Here is a 27,567-nt window from a genome sequence, read left to right on the forward strand (position 1 = left end):
TGAGAGTGAGAGAGAGAGAGAGAGAGAGAGAGAGAGAGAGAGAGACTCTTGAGACTTTGTCCCATGGAACTTTGGCAAGTAAAGCACAAAGCTAGAGGTGTAGCTGCTGCTAGGTGGCAAGCTCTAACAACCCCAAAGTTATGCCATGGAGTCCAGCTATGAAACTAACACACTGTTGCCAAGCCCCCAAGGCTTCCTTTCTGGGCCCTGAGTTCATCCTCAGCCCTGGCTCTGGAATTCTTCATTATTTGAGAGTTGCTGGAAACCAGAGGGGCTACCTGGCATGTGTCTGCCCTTGGCGGGCAAAGGGAGGAAGGAAAACAGCAGACAGAGGCCTGGGTGGGCATGTGCCCCTCCCCATCCTGTGCTCCGTGTACCACACAGTCCTGGCTTCCCATCCAGCATGGCCAGGAAGCAGAAAACAAACGTTTGCAAAGAGCAAAGTGAGCAAAGGCCACCGGTCACTTGTCCTTCAGAAACCTGAGCTGGCCCAGCCTGCCCCGTTGGGCCTTGTTGCCACCTGACTCACAATGTGTGGTTGTGGATGCCTACATGCATGTGAGACCAAGGGAACCTTGACCATCACGTGGCTGCTTTTTCCCCTGTTTATCTAAGTAAGCAGTTCAGGCCAGCTGAAGCAAGGAGACTGCCATGTAGCGAAGGACAGAGGACAGGAGCTATAGAACAGTGGAGGGCCCTGAGCCAGGGGTTAGAGCTCCCAGGCTGGGACCAGCCCTGTATATATCCTCTCCAGCAGACTCTCCAGCCTGCTCTTATACCATCCATCTGACCGCAGAAACCCTCCCAGCCCCGACACAGAGAGGCTGGCAGCTCTGGCAAGGCAGAGCTCCAAAAGGCGACATCCTAGCCAGAGATGGGGGTAGTATATGAAAGCCGCCTCCAACTCTTGTAGCCTGACACATACCCAGAAAGCCAACGAATGTGTGTTAAGTCCCTACTGTGTGTCAAGTCCCGGTCTGTGGAGGTAAAGACTTTCTCTAGAACCTCTGGGGAGCCCCATATCGGACATGTTTCCTTCCTGTTGGAGAACTGAGATCAATCCCCTTCCACGGTAGGACCCTATGATCTTGTCATGAGTTGCCCTGTCTGACCTCCCATCCTGGGGCTCAGGATGTCGAAGCCCCAGTCAGAGCTCAGTAAGGCAGGTAAGAGACTTGTATTCCTCGAGGACCGAGGACTGAGCAGGTGTTTCCAGCTGCGGAGGGGCCCTTCTCCTCCAGAGAGGTAGAGCCAGAGCAGCTGCATGCAGCTGACAGATATGCAGGCCAAGATGGCCTCTGAACATCTGGGGACTTCTATGAACCCTCCAGGCAGGACAAGACAGCCCTGAAATGGGCCTGGCTTGGTCTTTGCCATGTTCACCAGTCTTTCTAGGAACCATGCTGTTTGCCCAGGCCCAGAAGGAGAAGAAGAACTGTACTTGCCACTGGGTAGTGAGGGAGTCCTATTTGGTGAGCTACCTGTGTTCTTGTCTACGTCCCCTTCTTGGCTGACTCTTCCCTCTCTCCTTACTTTGACAAACATTTCTTGGCATGTGTCCTTGCCAGACCTGTGTTCCAGGAAATCAAGCCCTAAAGGTATTAGTGGCCAAATCAATGGCAGCCTCCCAGATAGGCCAAAGGGGTCAGGAAGGTAAGGCATGTTAGAAGAAGCAGCTGTGTATAGGAATTGAGATACAGCGACCTGGGCTCTGGGAAGGAGAAGGACCCTCAGTACTGGGTGTCAAGATGAGGAGGTACCAAGGGCCACCTCAGAGCTTGCAGGGCATCACCAGACTTTGCCCTGATAACATTTAAGGATACAATATTCAGCATGAGGAAGATAAATAAGGAGCCTCTGTGCAGAGAAAATCTACAGGGGTGTAGCCTGTGGCGGCCATTTTACCAGTCGCATGTGACTATGCTGAGCTGGGTGGGCACAGAGTAACAAGTCTAGAGCCGACATTGCCATCTGGGCCTCCAGGTTGGGCTTCCGCTGCCCACAGTCATCTGGTAGTTCTAGTGTGCTGGCCACCTGCCAGGCTGAAGTCTGACCTCTATCCTCCACCCCACTTGTCTGAGGCCACAGACCATTGGCCTTCAGCATCTCTGAGCCCCTCCCAAGCTTCCTGCCTCCGAAGTCCCAACTGTCTAATCAGGCCCCTTGTCTACAACTGGCAGCCAGTGTGTGGCTCATATCAGTTCTGCCAAAGCTTAGCAGAGGTACCTTCCCGCCTGTCAGGATATCCAGGGCCAGGAGGCCTGCTGGGGCTAACCCTTGATTGGGAGGTACTTGGGCTACCATGTACAATCAGGAGAACTGGGTTCCAGGGAAGCCCTGGTCCCTCCCACTCTCACTAAACAGAAGAGAGCTGTGGGCCTAGAGGCCGACCAGGAGGACTTGCTTACTCTTTTGTCTAGCAGTTGATGAAGAGCCAACACAGCTTCCTCCCATTGACTGGGGGAATCAGTGAGGAGCCAGGGGACCTGGGGGCTGTGTTTACATCTCCCAAGCTCCCAGGGCAGGCCACCAACATCCTTTTTTACTGTACTCCATGCCTGGGTAGATACAGCCCCAACTCCTGTGAGCCATAGAGAATAGCCTGGAGTCACCTACACTGCTAGAGTCAGCTGTGCATCTGTGACTCCATGGGCCTTTCCCTGCACACTACTCAGGTGGTCTGACCTGTCAGCACTAGACAAAGCCAATTCCCAAAGGCCCTGTCCAGCCATATCCAAGGTTATATGCCCAGGGAAGAAACTGAGTGGTACTTTTATCATGGCCTCATCCTGTAAACCAAATGGTCAGAGACTCAGAGGTCAGAGGCCATGGTGGCCAAGCCCGCCAGGCTTCCTAGTCCGCCACACCTCCAGAAAACATCAGCTCTTATGAAGCGGCCTCTGAGGCCCTCCCTCTCCCCTGGGCCCGGTGGAATTGATGGGACAGGAAGCCAGGGGAAGTGGGAGGATGGGTCTAGCCCAGGGATGAAGTACAATGAAGCGTGTCCTGTCCCCAGGGCCACAGGCACACGGGTCACCCCCACAGGAAGCCCTACCCAAGCACTACCTTGGCCCACCCAAGCTTCCCGACTGAAGCGTCTCCTATTCCCGTGGGAGCCACCACCAAGAATCCTACCCTCTTGAGAAAGGAAGGCGTGCCCTGGCCCTGACCTGCTCTCCCTCCTCCCACGCTGTCCCATGAGTAGAGGCTTCTCTCCCTGCACCAGCCCTCACCCTACATGTGCATGACTGGGCTCCTTCAGACAACCACTGGCCTTCAGGCCCATGGGAGAAACCTCAGGGCAGGTCTGTGCACCAGAAGCCCAGATTTCAGAGTCTTTGTCCAGGATCTGCTACTGGTTTGGTGGTCCCCGCCAGCAAGTCACTTGTCCGTTCTGGGTATCATCTGTAAAAAGCCAGGGACGAGTAGACAACTTTGCCTAGCATAAGCAATCAGTGAGATAAAACCCTTGGCAGAGGATGAGCTAATGAGTGGTGAGAACAGCTGGACTTGGGTGACCACTCACAGGCCCCTCACACATCCCGGAGGATGAGGAGGGCCCTCTTTCCATCTTCCAGCCCAGCAGATGGAACATGTCTGAGCTCTACCTTTCATAGGCAGGGGTGTCAGGTCAGTGTGTGTGTGTGTGTGTGTGTGTGTGTGTGTGTGTGTGTGTGTGAGAGAGAGAGAGAGAGAGAGAGAGAGAGAGAGAGAGAGAGAGAGAGAGTATATGTGTATAAATGTACGTGTAGGCATGTATGTCTGTATGTATACGTATGCATATATATGTAAGTATGTGTTTATGTATGTATATAAATGTGTACATATGCATGTAGGCATGTGTGCCTGTGTGAGTATGTGTATGTGTGTGTATAAGTATGTACATGTGAGTGTTTAAGTGTGTGTGTGTAAGAGAAAGTATGTATAAGTGTGTATGTGTAGGCATGTGTGAGAGTGTGTGTATGTATGTACATATGTTTGTACATGTATGTGTCTATGTGAGTGTGTGTGAGTGCGTGTGTGCATGTGTGTATGTGTGTTTTTGTGTGTGCCGTGAGAAGGTCCTCTAACCCATTCTCCTCCCTCCTGGCAGAGGCCTGAGACACCTCTTCAAGCTGAGAGGCACCAGCCCAGTTCAGTGTGTCTGGTCCTAAGGCTGCCAAGGAGTGGGGCAGGACTCCAAGGAAAGTGGGTTGAGATATGGAAGGGTTAAGGGAGATGGGGGCTGGGGGGTGCGGCTTGAACTCATGTACCTGTTAATGAGCAGAGGGGAAGTGCCTAACACAGAGGCCCCTCAGTCTCAGCATCCACTCTGTCAGCCTGGCCTCACAGAGCCTTTGTCGTTGCTTGGTGGTGTTGGGTGATTCCCTACAAATCCAACCAAGGAGACCAGAGCCTTCCCAGGAACAGACGTGTGGATTGAAGATGATACAGTGCCCCTGACGTTCTTAGACTGAGGAGTCATGGGTTCTTGGGAAGAGAAGTTGGCAGTGAGAAGCCTGCATGTGCACTGAGCGTAGGGCCCCTGAGTCATGAGGAGACAAAGTTGATCTGAGCAGATGCCAGCACCGGAGGGCCACTGACTGGTCTGTGGACTGGAGTGGTTGTCCAGGGCTGACACCATGCCCCTCACTTCTTCCTTTGGATGTCTCCCTGCCCTACCCACCCCTAGGTGGATCCCACTGTTACATACACACACACACACACACACACACACACACATACACACACACACACACACACAGAGAGAGAGAGAGAGAGAGAGAGAGAGAGAGAGAGAGAGAGAGAGAGCCGTGGCTCTCTCTTCGTTCCGGGAGGTACTCTGGCTGTTACACCGAGTTTTGGGTACAACCCAGAAGTACTGGTTGTGGGTGGAGTCACAGGATGGATGGTTATGAGTCAATATTGCTAAGCTTGTGTGTCATCAGACACATGCTGGGCTGGCTTCTTCTGCTGGCTGCCTCTTCTCACCCACATATGTGGGATGCTCCTCTGGATGGGACAATGCTTTGTCCAAAAGCTCAAAACAACCCAGGTCAGAGAATCTGGAGGCTTGGCTCCAGGCCCCAGGGTCCCCTAACCTGGTGTGGTGCCCTCGATCCCTGAGATCTATTCACAGTGGAATGGAGTGGCCATGGGCACTTGAGAGTTCTCAGCCCTGGCCTCATGGGAGACTCCAGACAGTTTTGAGTGATAATGGACTCAGACCAGTAAAGACAGGCCCTTGGGTGTGACTTGAAGCAGACTGGGCACTTCTGCTTGGGGTAGCCTCTGGTGGCTGTCCTCTCTACTCTCCCCAAAAGCTCTGGGATGATAGTCCTGTGGACTCAGCTCACAGAGCCTAAAGCTAGTTCTGAGTCCAGTACTGTCACTTTCTGACCCTAAGCTAGTAGCCTCCAGTACCTGAGCCCATATTTTCTCATTTGTGCAATGAGGATGCCAATCCCACCTCACAGAATTGCTTTGAGTGTGTGTGGGGGGTATAATGTGTTCACAGTGGGCTCATATGTGTCAGCAGTATCTTTAGACTAGGCCTGAGGTGGGGCAGTAAGCACCATGTGTCCGCTGACTGTCTTTAATCCAAACATAGCCCGTAACACTGAAGCCTCCGCTGCTTCTTTGTGTCCAGCTAAGTCCTTGCCTTGCTCTGTCTCTGTTGCTATAACAAACTACTTGAGACCAGATAGTTTAGAAGAAATAGGAGTTTATTTGGCCCCCAATTCTGGAGGCTGAGAAGTCCTAGTATAGAGTGTTAGCATCTACTGAGAGCTTCCCAGTGAGGTAGAGGGTGCGGCATAGCAAGACTGAGCTCTTCTGTGACACCACTAATGCTATCATGAGGGCTCCACCTCCAAGCCATGAACACAGAGACTGTGAGGACATATTCAGACTGTAATATTGGAGTGTCTGCAAGGCTAATATTAGGTGCTAGTGCGGCATGAACAGACTACTCACTTCAAGTGATATCTTCGTGCCTTCCAGGCCCCCAGGGTGTGTGTCCTGTCAGTCCTAAGGATGAATAGACAGGTGAGGGTGTCGCTCCTCACCCTACCACTGCCTTCAAATTGCTGGGATGAGAGCCTCCCCTGAAAGAACAGGGGGGAATCCCAGCTTCTTCAGAGAAGGGCACCTTATGCCTGCAAGCAGGCCTGGCTGGCATGCTCCTAAGGATCATAAGAACCTCCAGGACAGGGAGGCAACTCATAATGGGTGTGCCCTAGCCCAGGGATGGATGAATTGACGTCACATCCATAATTGGTGCAGGAAGATGCAGAAGCTGAAACACACTGGCACCCTCCAGGACTGGGCCTCGGGTGCCCAGGAAGGCAGGCCTAGCTAGTTTCTGGCCGTGCACAATAAAGCAGATCAGGGATGCCCTTCTCTGCCCAGCACCCTGCTGAGTGTTAGTCTCCTCGAGTTTGCCCAGCCACCTGGGCACTAAGTAAACATCATCCCTCCTTGCCAGCCATTGGCCAGCTAGAAACTTCAGGGAATGGGAGGCAGATGCACCAGGTTAGGAAATGGTGAAAGGTAAAGGCTGGACACAAACTCCAGCACTGACCAAACAAGGTGCGCACAGTGGGGAAAGCTGAGTTGGTGACGTGCCTCGGGACAAACTGTGGGGTTAAGTGCAAGGACCCTTTCCTTTTAGTCCTTCAGCTTCCTCTGACAGACTCACTGGCCACCCGTAGAGAGAAGGCTGGATCCCCATTAATACCTTCCCTCTCCTTGTCACACCCTGGAGGAAACTGAGGCTCAGGTCCATATAGACTGAGGCCACAGGAGAGCCAGGCCTGGGTGACATTTAGGCCTTAACAAGAACAGGGTTTTCCTTTGTCTGGAGTTTATAAACCTGGGCTCCAGATGCTACTTCCAAGCACATGTGGCCAGTGTCCTCAAGGGATGCCTGCCTGGTAAGGAATGTGACTGCTTGGGGTTGGCTGTGGAAGTCATAGAGAACACACAGTCCCCAGAGCTTGAACTTCTTGTACCACTCATGCGTTTGAAGCCAACTCATCCAGGCCTTAATCCATCGATGGCTCCAGATGAGGAGACTGAAGAAGGACCAGCTGTTTATTTGTGGGTCAAGATTGGCTCTCTGGCTCCTTAGTTGCTCCCTATCCCCCTACACAGACAGGAGAGAGAGAGAGAGAGAGAGAGAGAGAGAGAGAGAACACAAACAGTTCTGACTTGGGCTCTGGCCTTGGGCCTCCCCATACATCTGTGTTCCTGCCTCCCCCTGTATAAGATGGCAGGTTCAGACTAAGGACCTACAGTGCTGTTCTCAGAGTTTCTGTCAGGCTGTTAATGCTGCAGGTTGAAGGTCCCAGAGGTAGGGGGAAGGTGCCCCTCCTGAGCATCCCCAGGTCAGCAGCTGGGGAGAGTGGTGGCAAGCGAAGCCAAGGGATAAAGTTTCTTTTATGGTCCATAGCATTGAAAGTGAAAAGTTCCTGTGTGAGTTCCAAGACCCATATTTTGGCCACCCTGGACCAGGTGCCCTTCTGAGCAAGACCATGGCCCCTAGAAAAGGAGAGGTAGCTGTGGCATCCTTGAAGTATGTTACAATGGCCTGCACAAAAGGGAATCGCTGCCCAGTGCGTGTCTGGAGGTTGTCTAGAGCCTGTGGCTGATCCAGTGGAAAGGGAAGTGGGCCCTTCTTCCAGGAACCCTGATACAGACATTCTGGACCTGCCCCTGGGGCAGCCATAGAAGGGACTGTATCTCTATTTCTGTGATTAGTGTCTGGGCCTTCCACTGAACGGGGCCCTCGTTCTGTACCTATTACAGCTGTAGTAAATATCGTGCTAAGCATCTCTTAGCATTGCGGCAGAATTGCATGATGTCCTTCCACAGTGCAGGAAGGCTCTCAAGGACCGCCCTCTTATGGTTGAGAAAGCAGTCCTCAAGAAGTTCCTTGCCCAGCACCACATAGCTCAGGAAGTGGCAGAGATGAAGTCCCCATCTAGTCACACAATGCTGTCTGTCATGTGTTCTGAGCCGGGTCAAAGGAAAAAGTGATTCTTTGATGGACTGGAGAGAGGCAGCCCTGTCCCTTCCCCCCCTTATGAGGAGCCACATACCAGAGCCGTGGGCCTCTGCTGCTTAGGGGGGCTGGCCGTGACACGTGGGGGCTTTCTTGCTCTTGGTGGGATCTGCTGCAGAACTCAGGAGAGGGAAGTCAGTCCTTATCCAGGGCCCAACTTCTAACTTTAGGCCTCTCTTTTACTCTGTTTGATTTTGGGTAGGACTTTCCTTTCTCTGGACAAGCCCCACATTCAGAAGCTAGAGTAGCAGGTGCAAAGATCAGAAAGCCATGTGTGTGCCCCATGGTCAGTGCACTTCTGAGTGTTAGGTAAGATGGGCAGAATCACACCCCTCCCCCATTGGGCCTGGGAACAATCTTCAGGGTGAGCAAGGAGTTTCTGGCCAGCAAGGCTCTCTGCAAGATGGTGCTGGGTCACTCAAACCACAGCAAGGCAGGGCTGCAGGGATGAAATTAGTCAGAGCCTCTGTCTCATGCATCTAGGTGCCCCTTTCCCTGATACTCTAAGAGCTACAGCCTCAGCCCTGGCACTCTGTCCCAGGAGGTACCCTATACTGATAGACTCATCCCAAGCCCAAGGTGGTGTGCCTCCAAGCCTAGCCCCATATGGATGATGGATGGACTGATTAGATGCATGGATGGATGGACAGACACACACACACACACACACACACACACACACACACACATACACACCTACCTGCTCAAATACCCTGGAACCATCTATCACCTGCCATCACACTTCATCTCAAAATGGAAGCAGGAGCACCCTGTCATGCAGAGAAGCTGCCGAATGCCAACTTTCAGCTCTTTGCCTTCCTTGGCTTCAGGTTCTCTCCTGCACGTGGTATCCTGAGTCATTTCCTAAAGAAAAGAAGGAAATTCCTGAGAGAGAAAACCGAGTGGATGACAATGCTTAGTTAGTTGACAGCTCAGTGACCCTCCTCCAGTACCATATCATTGGGTTCCTGATGGCTCTAGAGTATGAACCTGAGTTTCATAGGATGTCTCTCTCCTATGGGTGGTTCCTGCCAATGTACATGTCTCAAGAACAGCTTGGAATATTCCCTGGTACTCAGAGACCTCTCTGAGGGCCCAGGAGGTAGGTAACTCCCCTGGTCTGCAGTTGTCACCTGCTCAGCAGGTCAGCCCAGTGCTCCTGCCCCATCTCTGGCTCCCTGGTCAGAGGACCTGGCTCAGCTTTGATGCAGGGCAGGGCAGGGCTCTACAACAGGCTTCCTGGGCTGCTTGAGAATCTGTGAGCAGTTCTTAGACCAAAGGCCTAATGATCACTCTTAGGCATCCTTGCCCATGAGTTCCCAACCCAAGCCACCAGCCCACCTGTTTGTCACCTGCTTCTGGAGGCCACTGCAGAATCTGATTTGAAATGCTGAGTAGTTCCCAACCATGCTACAACTCCACCCTGCCTGGAATGAGGACAGCCAAGTCCTTCCTTGTGGCCTTCATGGCCCAAAATATAGATAGCTGCCCAGCTCTAATTATGCAAAGAGAAAGAAACACCGGGTGTTCTAAATGTTCTGGAAGCTCTAGAAAAAGTCTTTGGCAGGGAGGGACACCTCTGTGAAGACAGCAATATGCAGGTGGTCTTTCAGTGAGTGAAGGTAGCCAGGATCCATGGGACAATGACAGAAATGCTGAAAGTGCAATGTCAGGTTGGACCTCAAAATTCTGCTGCTTTTGGCCAAAGGCTTTCACTTTGGGATGTGCAACTTCAGGTCTGCTTAATTGGACCTTCCATTATGGTACCCAGGACCATGCTAAGGGCTGAGAGGGAGCTCATAGAGTTGTTGAGGAAGGGCCAGCAGATGGGAGGATCCTTTTGGTAGCAGACTGGGCTACACTCTGTGTGTGTGTGTGTGTGTGTGTATGTGTGTGTGTGTGTGTGTGTGTGTGTGTGTGTCTGTCTGTCTGTCTGTCTGTCTGTCTGTCTGTCTGTGTCCTTGTGAGTATATGCTTTCTGTCACTCACCCTGAATCATACGTTCCAGTGCTTTCAACACAGATCTCATCTATACCCCTTTCTGGGCAAAGCTAGCCACTGGGCAGAAGTCTGTGGTAGGGCTGTGGGTGGCTCCTGCCAGTGTGCACTTCTCCAAGAACATCCTGGAACATCCTTTGTGCGCACACATGGGGAAGGTTGGAGGCAGCTCTGGCCTCCCAGCCAGCAGACCTTGGCTCCCCCAGCTCTGGAGCCTGAGTCAGGCTATCCCTGCCCAGACCCCCAAGCCACAGCTCGGCTCAGTGAGTGTGAGGTCAGGGAACATGTATTCCAAGAATGCAGGAGGCAGAGCTTCAGATAAGGTTTGGATAACCATCTGGGGTAAATATTTGCCTTGTTTCTGGAGCCAGCCCCAGCCTCCAAGGAGAAACTATGGCCTGGGCTCAGGGTCACCTCAGGGGATGTGTCAGAGCAAATCTCCCAGGTGAGGAAGTCCCTGTCCCCATGAAGAGTCTGGGTGGGTCCAAGGGGGACCCATTCCTCACCCCCAGCCGTTGGCATATCTGCAGCATCGGGTCCCTGTAAAATAGGGGTAGGACAACTTTTCTATCCAGATCGACCACCAAAAGTTGGGGGGGGGGGACGTTCTTGTCATTGTACCAGTTCTGGGAATGGGTGAGCCCATGTGATTAGAGGTTCTGTGCCCACCGGAGCAGTTCTGTATTACCAAAGGTGCCGTGTCCGCCATTCTCAGAACTCTTCCCCCACATCTTGTGAGCACCTTCTGTCTGGCTCAGTTCTCGGGGTTGCAGACCAGACTACCCCACACCCTGTAAGGACTATCTACCTACCTTTGGTCTGGGTATGTTCATGCTTAGGCCAAGATCCATACCAGCCTGGAGCCCGCCTTCCAGATGACTAGCTTGAGCAAACGGTATCCCTTATTTAGGAAGGAGATAGGGGCTGAGAGAGGCTGAATAACTTGCTCAGGAGGACCCAGCAGTAAATAGAAAAAAACCCGGACTTAACCACAGAGACCAAGCCAGGGTTCCAATTCGTAGTCTCCACCAAAACAACCCCCAGTTCTTCCTGGGGATCCCTGGAATAGGTGAAGATAGTAAATTGGCAGTGGTTGAGGGACTCTATCTTGGCCCTGGGACAGTTCCATCCCCAAGTGATCTCTGCCTTGTGCAAGACCGACCAGGGTATGCTCACTCTCTCACTGTGATGGAACCTCCCACAACCACATTCCCTGTCTGGAGCTTTGGAATCCTGCTCATCAAGATGGGTGTGGCTCTGTATGGCCTTCTCTGTCACTGGTGGAAGCTGCCTTGTGGTTGGAGTCTCACCCCCACTCCCCGTGGGTCTCCATCCACAGGAAACCAGGGTGAGCTCCTACTGCCCACAACCCTCCGTGATACCAAAGGCCTTTGAGGAAGAAAACAGTGCCTCTCAGACCTGCTATTTACCCTGCGGTTTGTACTGTCTGGGAGCAGCCAAGGACAAGTTACCTCTTGTCTTCTATCCTTAGCCTCCCTAGGTGTCCAAGCTCACGCAGGCTGGGAGCCAGAGCAGAGGACACTAGCAGGACTTAGTGGGTCAGGCCTCATGTCTCTGCTGTGTCCATAGCCTCGTGCAGGCTCCTGGTTACCTGAGCCTCCTTCTGTAGGGTGAGGGGCCTGAGCAGGGCTACTCAATGACTTCCAGGGCCAGGCTGTTACGTTTATTAACTCTGTAGTAGCTGCTTGACCTTAGACAGTGAGGGAACTTCTCTGGGCCTGGAACATAAATTAAAGAGCATTTTTCTGAAGCTAATTCCAGCCATCGTGACCCCACAGTATGGATTCAATAAACGCCAGTCTCCAGCTCCTGTCTCTTCAGATACAATGCAGGCTCATACCCCTGACCCAGGCCAGAGCTCAAATTCAGTGTCCTCCACCTGCCCCGCTTTCCTCTCCAGCCTGTTTGCCCCTGTGCATACGGGCTTCAGGGGATGGGGGCATGTGTCTGTGCTGAGCCAGGTGCCCGAGTGAGAGCCGTGCACCCTGAGCAGCAGGCCTGGCAGGCATGCAGCCTTAAGGCCTGGATAACACCCACCAAATGAGCAAGGCCTTTCCCACTCCGGCTTCTGTCTCCACTGCCAAAATAATCATTTTCTCTTTGTCAGCGGCTCTGCTGGCCAACTAGACTTCAGGAAACGCCTGTGCTGTGGGTGGCAGGAGGCAAGAGGCCCATTCCCTGCCCAGCCGAGCCCAGCCCAGCCCAGTGGCTGCTGTGTATGAAACTCTGGTACTCAGTTTTCTCCTCTGTAAAATGGAACATTGCAGCTATAGAAACCAAGGACTATTTTATGTTCTTAAAGTAGAGGGACTTTCAGAGCCAGAGTCTAAGAGGTGACCCGTTGCCTTGGCTGGTGGCTCTGGGACTCTGCTGTATAGGACCCTGCACTGGTCCTTACAGGGTGATTCCTGTCCCCTCTAGTAGACAAGGGTCCACACCCTATATACACTGCCTTACACAATCTGTGTCTCATAGGGACACATGCACCTATGTTCTTACAATTGAAGAAACAAGCAGGGAGGTTTAAGAACTATATGCCAGACACACATATTTAAAGATAGGGTGAACCTGGGGTTTGAACCAAGTTCTTCTGATTAGAGGCCAGACCCTAAACCTCAGAGCTCAGGAGTCTCTGGCAGCTGTGCCTGCTGGGCAGTGAGAGAGCCTGGGCTGGGCAGGAGTAGAAGCTAGCATGCAGGGCTGGCACCTTCTGTCCCACTATCAGCCAGGCCTGCTCTGAGAGGCATGCCACCCTGGAGCCTGATGCATTCCTAGGACTCCAAGGCAAGCAGACCTCAAGGAGGTGCAACACTTGCTTCCAACCACAGAACTGCTTTCCCAGAGCCAGAACCTGAAGTGGATGGGGGTCTGCATCTCTCACCCTACCAGAGAGCCTCCTGGGTACCTATGAGCTCCCAGGGCAGTGGGGGGGGGGGGGCAGCCAGAGACCACGAAGTAGCCTTACCATGGTAACCTTACCCCATGTTACCATGCTACCAGCAGAGCTAACCGCTCTGCAGATCTGCCCTGCCCTCGAAGATCTTGGAGCAATCCCCGGCTGGTCTCCCTAGCTTTTTTCTCATCCAAGTTCTTCTCCCTCAGCAGCCATGGGAATTCTTCCCAAATTGGGATTGGGATCATTCTCCCTCTAATTGTTTTTGCCCGTTGCTACACACCCCTACCCTCCCTTCCTCTCTGCCAGAAGCTCACGCCTCACATTCTCTCTACCTCTATACCTCCACACAATCTAGAAACGTTGCCTCTACTGTTCCATCTACACAGGTACTGTTCCCTGAACCTTGGCCTACCTTTCTGGTTCATCCTTCACATTCTCCACCCCTTGAGTGTCTGTGGGGTAGGTCCCGCACTTCTTCTCTACACAAGATACTACTGAGGTTTAGTGTTCAACAACAGTCAACCACTGTCACAGCCTGGGCACCCATGCCATGTTTGTTGAATGAGGGAGTGTCACCACTTCCTCTTGGATCTTCTAGAAGGAGAGAGAGGGGCAGGGGATGGAGATCCATTGGACTGGGAGGCTGAAGTCTACAGAGGTGGAGTGTCTGGTCCTGCCTTTCACCCCATGACACACCCCTTGTGGCTCCTGCCTGTCAGCTTCTTCTGCCTGCCTAACCTTTCTCTCTGGTATCAGTTGTGGCCGTGTGCTCAGCATTGTGGGGCCTTGCAGGAGCTGGACACACTAACCACGCCCTCTCTTTGCAGGAGGATGGACCTTGAGTGAAGTGGAAGGGCTGTAAGTAACTGGCCAGCACAGGAACACTAGTGACTCTCGGCTCACTGAGGTAGGTGCACATTACTGCTTTATAGCTTCCAGAGGTGGGGCTGGGGGTGGGGGACCTTCTAGTAGTCTGAGCCATGCTCGGTCTTCTTAGCCCTCACAGTGGGGTCCAGTACCACCACCTTTGCTGGATATCATTGTGTCCCGACAAGTGTTCCCTTCAAGCTTCTGCTCCATGGCCTCTGGCTTGATGTTTCTCAAATAACTGCTGAGACAGAGTAGAGAGTGCTGGGATGCAGGCCTGACATTCCCAGCCTCGGCACAGGAACACTATGCGCACGATGGTGGCCCTGAACATCAATGGAACATGGGTATCCCCAAAAGGTGACCTGAACAGCCAAGAGGCATGCTCACTGCCATGGTGACCACTGCTAGCCTCAGACTGTGACTCTGGCACTTGTCCACTGGAACCTTGAGCTCTATACCTCACTTTACATGTCTGTCAAATGGGAGTGGCATGATAAGGGATGTGCACAGGGACCCCACACACACACATGCCCCACCGTGCCCTTCCTCTGAGGACCCGCTAGTACCAGGATGGGTACAAACAGGCCACCTGGCCTGATGGAGAGCTTAGACCCATCCCTCTGGGAGCTCGTGAGAGGGATGGGACCAAGCCTCAGTCTAGAGCCTCCAGGACATTAGTGTGTCATTCCAGGATGGCATTTCAGAGTCGATCACACTTGGCTCTACACCAACGATACCTGTGTAATCTGTTTACTTTTGGGCTCTCTGGCTCTCAATCCAGGGGGTTCAGAAGCCTTTGTCTCAGGGCCTCATGTCCCTGGGCTACTCTGAGAGACTGGAGATCCCTGCCCAGCTGACTGGAGCTTTTCTGTGAAGTATGGTGTTCCAGGAGTCCCAGGGCGGGGCTGGTAAGCACCAGGACAACTGGGAACCTGGACTGTGGCGCCCTTTCTGCTGCAGGAACCCCAGATCTCTGCTTCCCAGCTGTACGACTGTAGGTTAGCCAAGCCCCTACATCAAGAGTGAGCATTAACATTACCATCATGGCAGACAGGCTGGCCAGAGTGCTTAGAAGCCTCTGGTGGTGCTAAATTTTTGCTCTTCTGGTACCTTGGTTGTGCACTTAGAATATACACTCACCCATGCCCAGTCCCTAGAGGAGGTTTGTATAACACCTTATTTTCCAGAGGCTCTGCAGTTTAAAACCCCATTGAGCTGTAAGTGGTGGAGTGGGGATTTGAACTGAGATCTGTAGGAATTAAGCAACATGTGATGTCAGAGGACAGAGACCAGGTAGGGTCTATATAGATGCAAGGAAAGCAACCTCCACCTCTGCTTCTTCAGCCTCCCTATACTGCTCTCTGGAGCCAGAGGCTTTGCCCTACTCCCCACCAGGCTGCACCTGACAGGGCCAGCCACCCTGCTCCCCTCTCCAGAGGGGCCTACCAGCAGTCCAGTCCAGCTAGAAGAATCCACACGGACCGCCAGGTAACCTTTTTGATTCTCCTTCACGGTGGGTTCTCTTTTCGGATGTTTTTCAAGGTAATTCATTCCCTTTCCAGAAATTGCCAGTGGCAGAGCATTAGGCAGCTGGTAATTAATCATGGGAATGGCTTCAAGTTTATTCTTTTAAAAAAAAAAATGTGGTGGGGGACAGAAAGCCTTGGTGGAAAAAGAAAAGAAACCCTTTCCAAGGTAGGGCTGGTAATCAATACCTCTGTGTCCTAGAAACAGTAGGTGGGGGTGGGGCCAGTAGCTGTGGTCAGCACCTACATCAGGGAGAAGTCTCATTCTTGGCCATCGCCCAGGTGACTCTGGGAAGTCACTGCCTCCCTCTGAACTGAGGCTCACCATTGTAAAGTAGGTTAAAGGTAGACGAAGATGAGACAAGTGTTTCATGGCTGAGTCCCAGTGCCTGGCACATGGGGGCTGCCCTGGAGATATTTTACTGAGTGACTAGACCATCTTGGTTGCTAGTGAGCTGACATCAGTGAAGGAGGTGGCACAGGCTATATATAGTTCTTTTGCAGTATGGAGTGACAGCCAGGTGATGTGTTGCTTCAGTCACTTTCTAAGTGACAGGACAGTTTGACTCAGTGCACTTTGGGCAGGAGGGCCAGAGCTCCTGGACATCTTCAACTTCAACCTTTTAGGAGACAGGGCTATCAAGAGAGCACGTAAGCTGGAGTTGTGCTTGGGGCATTTGGGGTGTGCCTAAACACACCTAAGTCTAAGCAGGAGAATGATGCTCTCCACAGTGGACCCTTTGGGAGGGCTGTAGGAAGATGACCCTGGCAGGATGCAACACCACAGTAGCTGATGCCTGGACTAGCCCTGTGGCCTTGGTGCCAGAACTGAACAGATTGGGAGAAAGGCCTAAGATCCTAAGCTCCTAAGCTGGTATGACAAGGTTATGCGCTAGGTCTTGATGGTACCTCTGCATCTTAGAGGTAGGTCTCACACCTAGGCACCATCTGCTGGTCAGATTTGGTGTGACTTGACACTATTTCCATCTCCACCCCACCTCTCCCAGCGATTGCATTATCTCCACCCTTCCCCTTGGGTCTCCTTTGCCCAGAGACCACACATGACCTTCTCCTCCTTAGCATGGCCACTCTCCTCACTCTGTCCAGACTGGCCAGCCAAGCCCAATCTCTCCTCACCCCTATTCTCTTTCATCGTCAGAGCCCCTCTTTCCTGGCCAGGCATCCAACAGTTCCTCTACTCTGTCTTCTCATCCAGTCTTAGTAGAGCTGATACCTCCTGGGTTCCTGAACTGTCACCCTTGGCCCAGCTTATTGGGCTCTGCTTCTCCCCTGAAGCAGGTACCAGAGGAAGCTGGTATGCAGACCCAGGAAGGCAGTGCGTCTGGCCATAGCACAGGGTATAGCATTGGTCCACAGGCAGACATTGCCATTCACAGATGTTAGGAGGCAGCGTTGCTTAGGTGACTGGAAGTAGGACTACACTGTCTCCTCTCTCACTTGGTCCTGCTATGCTCACCACTTGGAATGGAGGAGGAGATCCTAGCTCAGAGATGAAGACAAGGGACCCACACCCACCATCAGGGTCTTTGGAAACCTGGCGTTTCCCTGCAGCATTATTGAAATTTTTGCTATAATTAGATGTGAGGTGTGCGGGAACTGGCTGCCTGATGGGAGTGCGTGTGTGCTCATGAATAAGTAAATTGTCCTCTCCCAAGGGAAAGGGAGCTGGGGGTGAGCTACCAGAGAACTACAGACCTAGGAATATGGGTGACCTGGTCACCCTTGGAAGAGTCTCTGGCTGGTATCTTCCTGGAAGTGCCTACTGTGTACCTGGCATAGTCAGCCTGGCATGGTAGCTACTGTCCTCTGGCCACTACCTCCTTTCCTAGCCACATCACAGACCAGCCTCTGCCAGTGCCCTGGGCTGGAGCTACCCTGGCCCTCACTATGCCTTCACACACCTTGCTCTGTGGCCCTTATCCAGCAGTGCCCTTTCCTAATTCTGCTGACTGGCCTCTTTGAGGCCTGCTTCAGTCTGGGCTTCCTGTATAAAGCCAGACCAGACGTCTGTGTCTGAAGGACCCTGAGTGCTTGCTCCCTCTTCTGAAGCCCTTCCTCTCCCGTGCTCTCACTACACCCTCTTGGGACCTGCTACACTGATTCACATTGATCGTGTATAGGAATGATAATCTATTGGGTTCATAGGGCAGATGTTTTACATTTCTGTTTCATATTGAGTCTTCGCAATCTGCTGTATACTTGCTCAGTGCACACAGCTCTCACTGTTGGACCACTGCTGTGGCTCTTGAGGATACACCAGCTGGGACAGGCTTGGAGGGTCTGGCTTCCTCATTTTGCATTTAGGGGTGAGAACTAAGGCCTTGTTTGGGTGGTGGGGAAGCTGTCAGATCCTGGGCCTGAGGTCATGAAAGTGGATGAAACCAGCAGGATTATGACAGAAATGCTTAGGGTAGAAATTTACTATATCTAGAAGGGAGACCTTGTGTGGATTCTATCCCATCTCCTACAGTGAGCTCAGGTAAGCAGGAATGGGCTCCCAAGCCCCAAACAACAATTACAGGCATGAAAACATGGCTTTGCCCTTGCCCCTCATCCCTTTCAGCCTCTAAATAGGGGGCTGAGAGAGTTGAACCCTGACCTCCTGGGAAAAGGAGTGCATCTGACCTCAGTACCTCTCACCTCCCAGCAAGCATTCTAAACTGCAGAGGTGTCCCAAGGGTGTGTGCCCTCTAACACAGGCTTCTGGGAGGATAGAAGACATTGTCAGGAAAAGACTTCATGAGCCTGAAGCAGAGATGGGAACTCACTCCCTGGGGTCAAGGGCTTCCCCTGCTGGTCTGGGTGGGAGCTCTCCAAATGCAGGTACTAACCCCTGCATCTGGCAGCAGAGCCCATTCAAGCCCCTCCTACTGTACTTGGCTGGCATTGCAGTGAGCCCAAGTTTAGGTGCTGGCTCACTCCCCTCCAAAGGTCTTCCTCTGCCTTGGGCTTGCCTCCTCTCCCTGCACTGAGTGTATACTGAGTTGGAAACTCCCTTTCCTTCTCTGTCCACTGAGAGTTGCAGGACTTGCTTCTAAAGTCCTCCAACTTCAATCCCTTGGCTTTTGTTTGCTTCTGTTCCTTTAAGCCAGCTGTCCGCTCTCTTCCCCTTTGAGTACTAGTGATTTAGCACAGGGCCTTGTACATGCTAGGTAAGCGGTCTGCCATGGCCTACCACAGAGCTACACCCCAAGCCCTTAGCTTTGTTGTTTTGTGTGTGTGTGTGTGCGTGTGCGTGTGTGTGTGTGTGTGTGTGTGTGTGTGTGTGTGTGTGTGTAAATTTTGAGATAAATTCTTTCTGCTCTGTCTGGCAGACCTCAAACTGTGCTGTACAGTACAGGCAAGCCTTGAATTTGTCATCTCCCAGCCTCATTGGATTTAAAGGCAAGTGCCACTCTGAGCCACATTCCCACCATGGCACTTGGCACTCCCATGCTGAAGGGTCTGAGGAGGCCCATATGTCCTCAGCTTCCCAGGGGTGGCAGCGAGACTCCATCTGTGTAGCTCTTTCAGCATTTGGAGGACTGGCTAAGATGTGCTCTGAGGCTGTGTGTAGACTTGGTATTGGTTCTCCAAGGCATGCATCTGCCTGTTCAGCTCCTGCTTCCTAAAGTTGGGTCCCTCTGTGTGTCTCTCGGTTCTGGTCTATCTCAGTACAAAGAAAACAAAAGGTCAATGGCTTCTGTGTGGCCCCAGTGGCATCTGTTCACTCTGGCTGCTGGGTGACTCTGCCCCAGAGATGTGCCACTTAGTAGAGAACATGCCCTTGGGTCATTCGGAAGCTCACCGCTTACCTCCATATCTCCTGCTCAGCGTGTCTCATCCTCTGCAGTTTGTTTGAAAGAGGGCATCTTTCCTCTCAGATGTCAGGGACCTTCTTTGGAGGTTTTGCAGAACCCAAGGGGCTATTTCAGCTTAATAATCTCCATGGTGTTCTCCTGTATCCAGCCAATCTGTAGGACAGTCTAGCTCAAAATGACACTCTCTCCTCCACACGTCCCCTTGAGGCCCCTCCACCCTGCCTTTCTCTCCAGTGAGAGCCGACATTCTGTACTCTGTTGTCTCCTAGTTACCACACTCCCCCAAGGCCAAAAGCTTTTGGGTGTCAAGGAGTGACCCTGAAAGACTCTCATGAGCCCGAACTTGAAGACAACATAGGGTATTTCCTTTTTGTAGATGATTTGAACATCCTTTAGGTTATGCGGCTTTCCCCAAGTGGCCTTAAAGACGGCTAATAGGGGTCAGCTGTATCACAGCCACCTCCGTTGGCTCTTCCAGTGGTGGTTGGGTCACTGGAGAGCTCAATGCCAATTTTGCCCCTATGGTTTGGAGTCATATAGTGTGACACCTGGTTGAAGTATGTTTTAGGGACAAATGTGCTGGGTTCAAGTCTTCGATTTGCCACGTAGGAGCCAGGTCATTGCGGACAGAGGGATCTATCTTTAGCTCCCTGCTCCTCCCTCCCCTATCCATAGCAAGAGCTGGGCAATACCCATCCCCTCCATGAACTGCAGACCATGGATTTCTGTCCCAACAGTGATGCCTCTCCACCGTACAGGAGCACTCGATGAGCTTTCCTCATTGTGAAGCTCTCCATATACTACCCCCAACCCAAAGTCCTTCTGTGAGCAGGAAGTTTTAGACACACACGGGTGTGTTAGCAGCACTTGCCAAGCCTGCCAGCATTTAGGGACTATTTCAGACTTGAGTTAAATACAGATTCTTGGGCTGTCTCTTAGAGCTACATTCTATGGACTGCTGTTGATTGAGCCCAAAGTGTATGTGTATATGTGACAAAGTTCATGTGTGTCTACATGTGCATGTACATGTGGAAATAGAGGGTTGACTTTAAGTCTTCCTCAGTCACTCTCTGCCCATGTTCTGAGGCAAGACCTCTCACTGAGCCAGAGCTTGCCACCTTCCTTAGGTGGGTTGCCTAGGGAGTTTAACAATCTGCCTCTCTCCTAGCTCAGTGCTGGAATTTCAAAGGTGCACCTTCTTAGATGGGTGCAGGAGATCTGAACCCAGGTCCTCGTGCAGCACTTCTCCTTTAAGCCATCTCTACAGCTCCAGGCCTCTGAGTTTTAACAGGTAGCCTCATATGAAACCTATGGTCATTCCAATCTGGTCTGTACCAGTGCCTACCTAGGGGAGCTGTCCTAGAGACCACATGGTTCTACTGGGAAATTGTGGGCAAGACCTGTTATTGCCTGTGGGTCCAATTTTGTACTGATAAACCAAAAAGGCTTTTGTGATGTAAGGACTCTTTCTGAAGGCAGACTAGCTTTCAGTCCCATTCCCTCTGGACACAGAACATCAGGTTCAGTGGCTTTCTGCCATCCCCAAAGGCAGGGCCTGCTACCTGTACATCAGCAACCAGCCCTGAGTCCCGGTCCCTGGGCCAAGCCAGGACAGCTCTCATGGAGACTCACCAAGAATCTTCATCCAAGTGACCAATTGTCCTCAATCTCCTAACCCATGTTAGTGCTCATGAGAGTTCATAGGTCAATGTAGGAAGGCTGGACCTGGTCTAATTAGGTGGCTAGACCCTTGCAAGTGACAGAGAAGGAAGTTTAAGTGCTAAGGCCTTGATGCCTCATTCGGCTTAAGATGATGTCAAGGCCTGGGTGGTGCTAATAACTCAGAAGAGAGGACAGAGCTCCTCTGACCACTGGCATCCCACTTACACAGCCAGCCTTGGGTGTGGGGTCTCATGGGTGTCTATGGCTCATACAGGGTGGAGACCCAGCTCAGTAGTTGATGTGAGACCACCACCCGAGCTCTGCACAACCAGTTCCCCCCCCTCCACTGCACACACCATCATAAGTGTATGTGAGAACCTATCGTTTCTATGGGATGTACTTAGCATATTATGTGTGATAGGAAAGAGCAAAGTACAGTAATCACTGCATAAACGCTGGTGGAACCAAGGGTACAAAATAAACACTGGAGTGTTTATGGGGGGTCTCTGAAAATCCAAACCAGAAACCAGCAGCAGAGCTATGAGAAATGAAGCCAGGCCTAGGCTACAGGGTGGAAGCCAGGGCAGCTCAGCAGAGTTCATTGGAGCCCAGGGTAAGCAATGCATGCTGGAGCCTTCCTCCCAGGCTCTAACACTACATTCCTACAGACCTGACGTATTCCTCCTGAGCCAATGCATCTCTCTCACCTGGGCTAAGAGACTCAAGGGAGAAGAAGTACCCAGAGCTTGGCTTCAGAGTGGGGCAGCCCCTCTGGGGTGATTTGTACACAGTATTTGATACCCCAGAGATACTCACTCACCCTACAGGCTCTAGGACAGGAGAAAAACAACTTTTATAGCACTCTGTCTCTGAAGGGCAAAGGACAGCCGAGTCATCAATCCCTGAGAGGGTAGTCATTAGTAATGGAAACAGTAATGACATCAGCCTTTCCCGGTAGCCCCCTGGCAGGTGAGGATTAGAGTCACCCCTGGTTTATCGATGAAGAAACTGAGTTATGCTACGTAACTCTGAGCTAGAATCATCCCCTTCTAGCCCTTGATGCTGAAATGTAGTGCAGGGTACAAATCCAAATAAGGCACAGGCTCTTAAAAACTTATATCATTAGAGGCTAGCCTGGGCTACATGAGACCCTGCCATTCATTCAATCAATCGATTGATCCATCACTCAATCAGGCCCCTTTATTACTCTTTACATACTTTCTTCCTGGACTTAACCCCCAGCTAGGTACAAAGCTGCCTACCTGTAGTTAGAGAATGTCTCTTCCTGGAAGAGCCCTTTAGAGCAAAAAGGAAGTGATCTCCCAGCTCTGCCCCAGAATGCACTGACCAGGGCTCAGGCATCCTTCCTCAGAGGCCTCCAGCTGTGAAGGCACAGTGGTCCTGGCCCCAGTGAGAACAGACTAAAGGGCTGCAGAACCAACCGAGGACACCCTGCTGGCCCTGGCACTGAGATGACCAGATGCATAGGAGGGGACAAAGGAAGAATTTTAAGAATCTACTTTGATGGCTAAATAATGAGTGCAAGTGACTTGCCCAGGGCCACTGAAGCCAAATTTAGCTGCCAATCATGGTGTCACAGTGTGGAGTGCACATGACTGCTTAAGACTATGCGCTGTGTGTTGGGAGAGCCTTAATGGTAGCTGTATTGGTTAATACTTGCTCTCGTTTCTTTGCATATGCCATCTAATTAAACTTCATAGACACTTGTTTTAGAACCCTGGCGTGGTGGTATGCGCCTACAATTCTGAGCATCCCCCCACACCAAAGCAGGATCAACTCAAGCTTGAAGCTAACTTGGACTACATAGTAAGACTCTGCTTTGGAAAAACTTAACAACCACCACAAATTGTTTGTAAACTAAGGAACTGATGGCTATGCTAAGCACTCTGCCCATGGCCACACACCCACTGGAAGGCAGAGCCAGAATGTGAACTGGCCCCACCTGACTTTCAAGCCTGAGCCCTCAGCCTCCACCCTAGGCACAGTGAGCCACCCAAATCTTTACAGAGATAGAGCTCCCTGTTAGTTCCCCCAAAATAGTGAACTGCTTGGAAGGTCCACAGCACTGTTACCTGCAAAGGACCTGGGGTCTTCTTTATTTTCTGACTAGTTGGGGTAAGTCCAAGAAGAAAGTATGCAAAGAGTGATAAAGGGGGGCTGGTGAGATGGCTCAGTGGGTAGGAGCACTGACTGCAATTTCGAAGGTCCTGAATTCAAACCCAGCAACCACATAGTGGCTCACAACCACCCGTAATGAGATCTGGCGCCCTCTTCTGGTGTGTCTAAAGACAGCTACAGTGTATTATATATAATAATAATAATAAAAAAAAAGAGTGATAAAGGGGGAGAATGGAGCCTTGCCATCCAGTGGACCCAGTCTCACCCAGGAATGCCAAAATGGCCAGCAAATCCCATGCTGTCAGCTGTGGCACAGGCCACCCAAGTAGGAGCCTTCTTAGCATCCTCTAAGATAGTGAAGGTACCCAATTTACTACTTTACCCAAATTACTGCAGAACCAGAGTGAGTCTGCTGTAGGGCTGTCTGAGACCCACAGCTCCTGTGAGAGGGACAGAGAGAAGCCATGCTGAACTGGATAGAGCATGAGACATCAGGAGAAAAGAAAGCCAAAGCTAGCCCCAGAGCTGCGCTAGCCCCAGAGCTGCGCTAGCCCCAGAGCTGCGCTAGCCCCAGAGCTGCGCTAGCCCCAGAGCTGAGCACTTAGGTATAGCTCCAGAAAGACTCATAGGAGGTACACCGTGGGACAGAGCCCTGTGGGTACACCTTTGATGAGCAGTGGGGTACCAGTGAAAGTTGGGTTAGTAGAAGAACAAGAGGCCATTTCTTCTGAGTTTTGGGGGGAGATATTCATGTTGGGGACCCCTTCTATAGCAGAGTTGCCCTCTTGCAACCCTGGCCTTTAAAATGGAAGTCTAGTGAGGGTGGGGACTAACATGTTCAAACTGTTCATCAGAGACAGGATGCTAGGGTGGTAAAGAGCCCATTGAGCAAGCCAAATGGAGATGATAAGGGCCAGGGGCTCTGAGGATGCAGTCATTGAATGTCTCCTATGTTGGGGAAAACAAGGGCCTGAAGTTGAAAGGGGTTTGTCTGGAAAGGCCCAGGGCCCTTGCAGTAAATGGCCTCTATCTGCCACAGCTCCAGTCTGTGCCTGTTCTCCTGAGAGAGATCTCTTCCTGCATGTCTCTGACTCAAGCCAAAGATGATGCTTGCTCTGATCCTGGAGCAGCTCACCAGGATCAGAGCAAGAACATCCTCCAGGAGACAATGAAACCCTTCTTTTGTCCCTAGACATTGAGGCTGCCACCATGTCTGGCTTGTTGCAAGTGTGCAATGGTCATCTGGCATTGCTGGCATCCCGGGTCTAGAACAGTTCCACTTGGTTGGAAATCTGCCACCCTGGGTTGTGGTCTGTGGAGAGCTCCTGGGTGCTCAGCTGTTAGCAGCGTGAAGTATGTGGGGTACCTGTGGCTGTAGCTGCTGGAGGAGTAATGTCCTGCGTCTCTGTGCAGCCCAGCCTGCTCACACTGCCTAGCAGGACCTGTGAAATGAAAACATGTGTTTCCTGCTGGAGGCCAACACAGGGCTGGGCTCCATGCGGCCTTGGTAAGCTGGCCTGCTCTCAGGAAGCCCTGTACCCCACCCCCATCCCACCCCCAAGCAGTGCCACAAAAACAGTGGAAAAGTGAGCCTGCTCCAAGGCTGTTTCCACTGTAAACAGTGGCTCTTCAGCTGGTCCCCAGCCTCCTGAGTCAGGGCCAGACTCCTCCACCCTGCCTGAGAAGCACCTCAGCTGCCCTCTAGCCTGACAGTGGCCCACTCATAGACGAAGCTCTCTGGGCCTGACAGTTTAGATACAACCTGTCAAGAGCCCTTTGTCTTCACACACAGCCTGTGAAGTGAGAATGCAGGAGGTCAGGAAGCACATCGGTGGTACACAGAGAAGTACAGAGCATGACCATTGTCACACAGCAAAGACAAGACTGATGCAGTCTTCTTCCAGGACGGCTGGTCTCAGAGAAAGATTCTGAGTGATGTTCACTGCCTGATGCAACCTGGTTTTCTTTGAGTTTGTGCCATAAACGCAGGCAGTCAGCCGCATTTGGTAGGAGCAACATCTTCTTGCCGATTTTAATAGCGTCCTGTTTTCCTTAGTAATGAGTGTTGCTTGTGGCAGCCTGAAAGTCACAGAAGTGGAAGGTGAAAAGCAGAACTGCCCTGACTCTGTCTGAGGAAGCCTTTTTTTTTTTTTAAAGATTTATTTATTTATTATATGTAAGTACACTGTAGCTGTCTTTAGACACCCCAGAAGAGGGCATCAGATCTCAATACGGATGCTTGTGAGCCAACATGTGGTTGCTGGGATTTGAACTCAGGACCTTTGGAAGAGCAGTCAGTGCTCTTAACCGCTGAGCCATCTCTCCAGACCCACTTCTCTATATAGATATAGATATAGATATAGATAGATAGATATATCATATATAGAGATATATAGATATATGATCCTTTCATCTATTGGTCTTATGTCATGAGCAGATTTTGAGGGTCACTGTTTCTAAAAACCAGGATTCTTCATGGTCCCACAGAGAGGCTGAGAGTACTGGACAGTTAGTTTTCCCCTGCCCAGATTTGCTAGGATGGGTGCTACCAAGGATGCCATGAGGAGGTGCCCCACCCTACAAAGAAGCTTCTAGAGAAGGTAGATTTTTGTGGGCCCAGGAGCTAGGTAGCAAGAGGTTCTGTCTTGCATTTTGACACAGGTTGCCTGTGGATCACCCTGGAGCCAACTGGACTGTACCCAAGCTCTGTCTGTTAGTTAAATGCAAACATGACAATGCCTTCCTTCATTCACTTAGTCCAGATGTCAATATTGAGTGCCTTTTGTGTGCAAATGATTAGGAAAGTCAAAAGAAAAAAGAAAAAAAAAAGGCCTCAGGCCCCTACCTTCCCCTCTTGTCACCCACTGTACCCTAGAAACCCAGCCAGGCCCCTCTTTGAAACCCTCACCAAGTCGGATCTGGACGCCAGCTGGGCTGTGGGGGCAGCAGAGGTTCCAGGAGGAGCTCTCTCCAGTCCCCTCCATCCGCCGACATCCTTGGTGGCCCTAAGACAGCTTTATGGAGGACAGATTGAGGCTGTCTTCCTCCTGGCAGGTTTATTTCTTCATCTTTCAAACCCTGCTCTGATTTTTTCCACCTTGGCCTTCCCACCCCCACTGGCTCCCTGGCAAGCTTCCTCTGCCTCCCCCTCATCTGTCAGCCAGGCTAGGCAGAGGGCCACTGGCCTTCCAGGTGATTGAGTTATGGGGGAGGCAGGCTAGGCTCTGCAGGAGTACTTTTGGCTTCCTGCCTTAGAGAAGGCTGGGGAGGCCACTGTGGACCATGAGTCCCCAGTATGTCTCCACTCCATGTAGACAGCCCTGCGTGCTGACCGGGCCACCCCTGCTCAGGCCTCAGTTTCCCTCCCTGAGCTAGAGGAAGGCAAGATGTCAGAGCAGCCAACTACTGCCTCATTGTGAAGAACTTCCTAAACGATGCTGTCACTGGGCTGTAGATCAGAGATACATGGAGGAAGAGGAGAAGGGAGGTACACATTTATAAAGAGCCGACTGCGTGCAGCTGCCACCACCCCTGCCCCCAGCAGCTGCCTAAGGAGATAGTCACTGGTAGCAACAGGTCAGAATTATTTTGACAGCTCAGCAGGCTTTACTTATTTGCTATTAGTTCTTTTTTTTTTTTTTTTAGATTTATTTATTTGTTTTTGTTTTTGGTTTTTGGTTTGGTTTGGTTTGGTTTTTGTTTTTTTTTTGGTTTTTTGAGACAGAGTTTTTCTGTGTAGCCTTGGCTGTCCTGCAACTCACTCCATAGACCAGGCTGGCCTCAAACTCAGAAATCCGCCTGCCTCTGCCTCCCAAGTGCTGGGATTAAAGGCGTGTACCACTACTGCCCGGCAGGATTTATTTATTTTATGTATGTAAGTACACTATAGCTGTCTTCAGACACACCAGAAGAAAGCATTGGATCCCCATTACAGATGATTGTGAGCCACCATGTGGTTGCTGGGAATTGAACTCAGGACCTCTAGAAGAGCAGTCAGTGCTCTTAACCGCTGAGCCATCTCTCCAGCCCAGTTCTTTTCTTAAAGACAGTCTTGTTATGCAAACCAAGCTGGACGCAGAAGCAGGTATGTAGCCCAGGATAGCCCCCAACTCTTAGCAGTCCTATTGTCTCAGTTTCTGAGTGCTTGGATAACAGGTTTGTGTGGCTTGCCAGCTTTGGCTGTAGGTTTGTAGGAGCAAGGGATTCTGGACCCCTGGGTCCTACAGAAGATTAGGCAATGAGGTAGAACTCAAAAAGAGCTTGGGAAACCTGATTGTACCAAAGAGAGACCAGAGACATGAAAAAGGCAAGCCAAGGTCACACAGCTAGAAGTTGAGCCCTGTTCTGCCTGGCTCTGACATCCTACTCACTCTTTGTGGCATTGAGCCACTTCTAGTCTGACTGTTGGCAAGAAGAACTTGCCATTCCAGCTGGCACTGCCCAGCCTGTGCTTGCCATGGTAGACTAAGAACTTGGTAGCTTCAAGGTTTGTCTCTTTCTCACAAGCCAGTGTCTGACCCTCTGCTAGTTAGACTCCTCCTGCTGTCTCTTCCCCAGACAGGAAGGAGGGGTGGGAGGGAACCCCCCAAC

General features: G+C 51.6%; 1 protein-coding gene across 3 annotated transcripts in view; it reads left to right on the top strand.

Annotated features, from left to right (window-relative positions):
• The window catches only part of Zmiz1 (zinc finger MIZ-type containing 1), a 209,786-nt gene that overhangs the window by 65,853 nt on the left and 116,366 nt on the right, over positions 1 to 27,567 (top strand). For all 3 annotated transcript variants that reach the window (XM_031360908.1, XM_031360909.1, XM_031360910.1), the window contains exon 3: positions 13,787 to 13,866. The gene's annotated coding sequence lies outside the window, so the exon portion shown is untranslated. The remainder of the gene's footprint in view (positions 1 to 13,786; positions 13,867 to 27,567) is intronic.

The sequence above is a fragment of the Mastomys coucha genome, unplaced genomic scaffold, assembly GCF_008632895.1.
Source record: "Mastomys coucha isolate ucsf_1 unplaced genomic scaffold, UCSF_Mcou_1 pScaffold9, whole genome shotgun sequence".
NCBI lineage: Eukaryota > Metazoa > Chordata > Mammalia > Rodentia > Muridae > Mastomys > Mastomys coucha.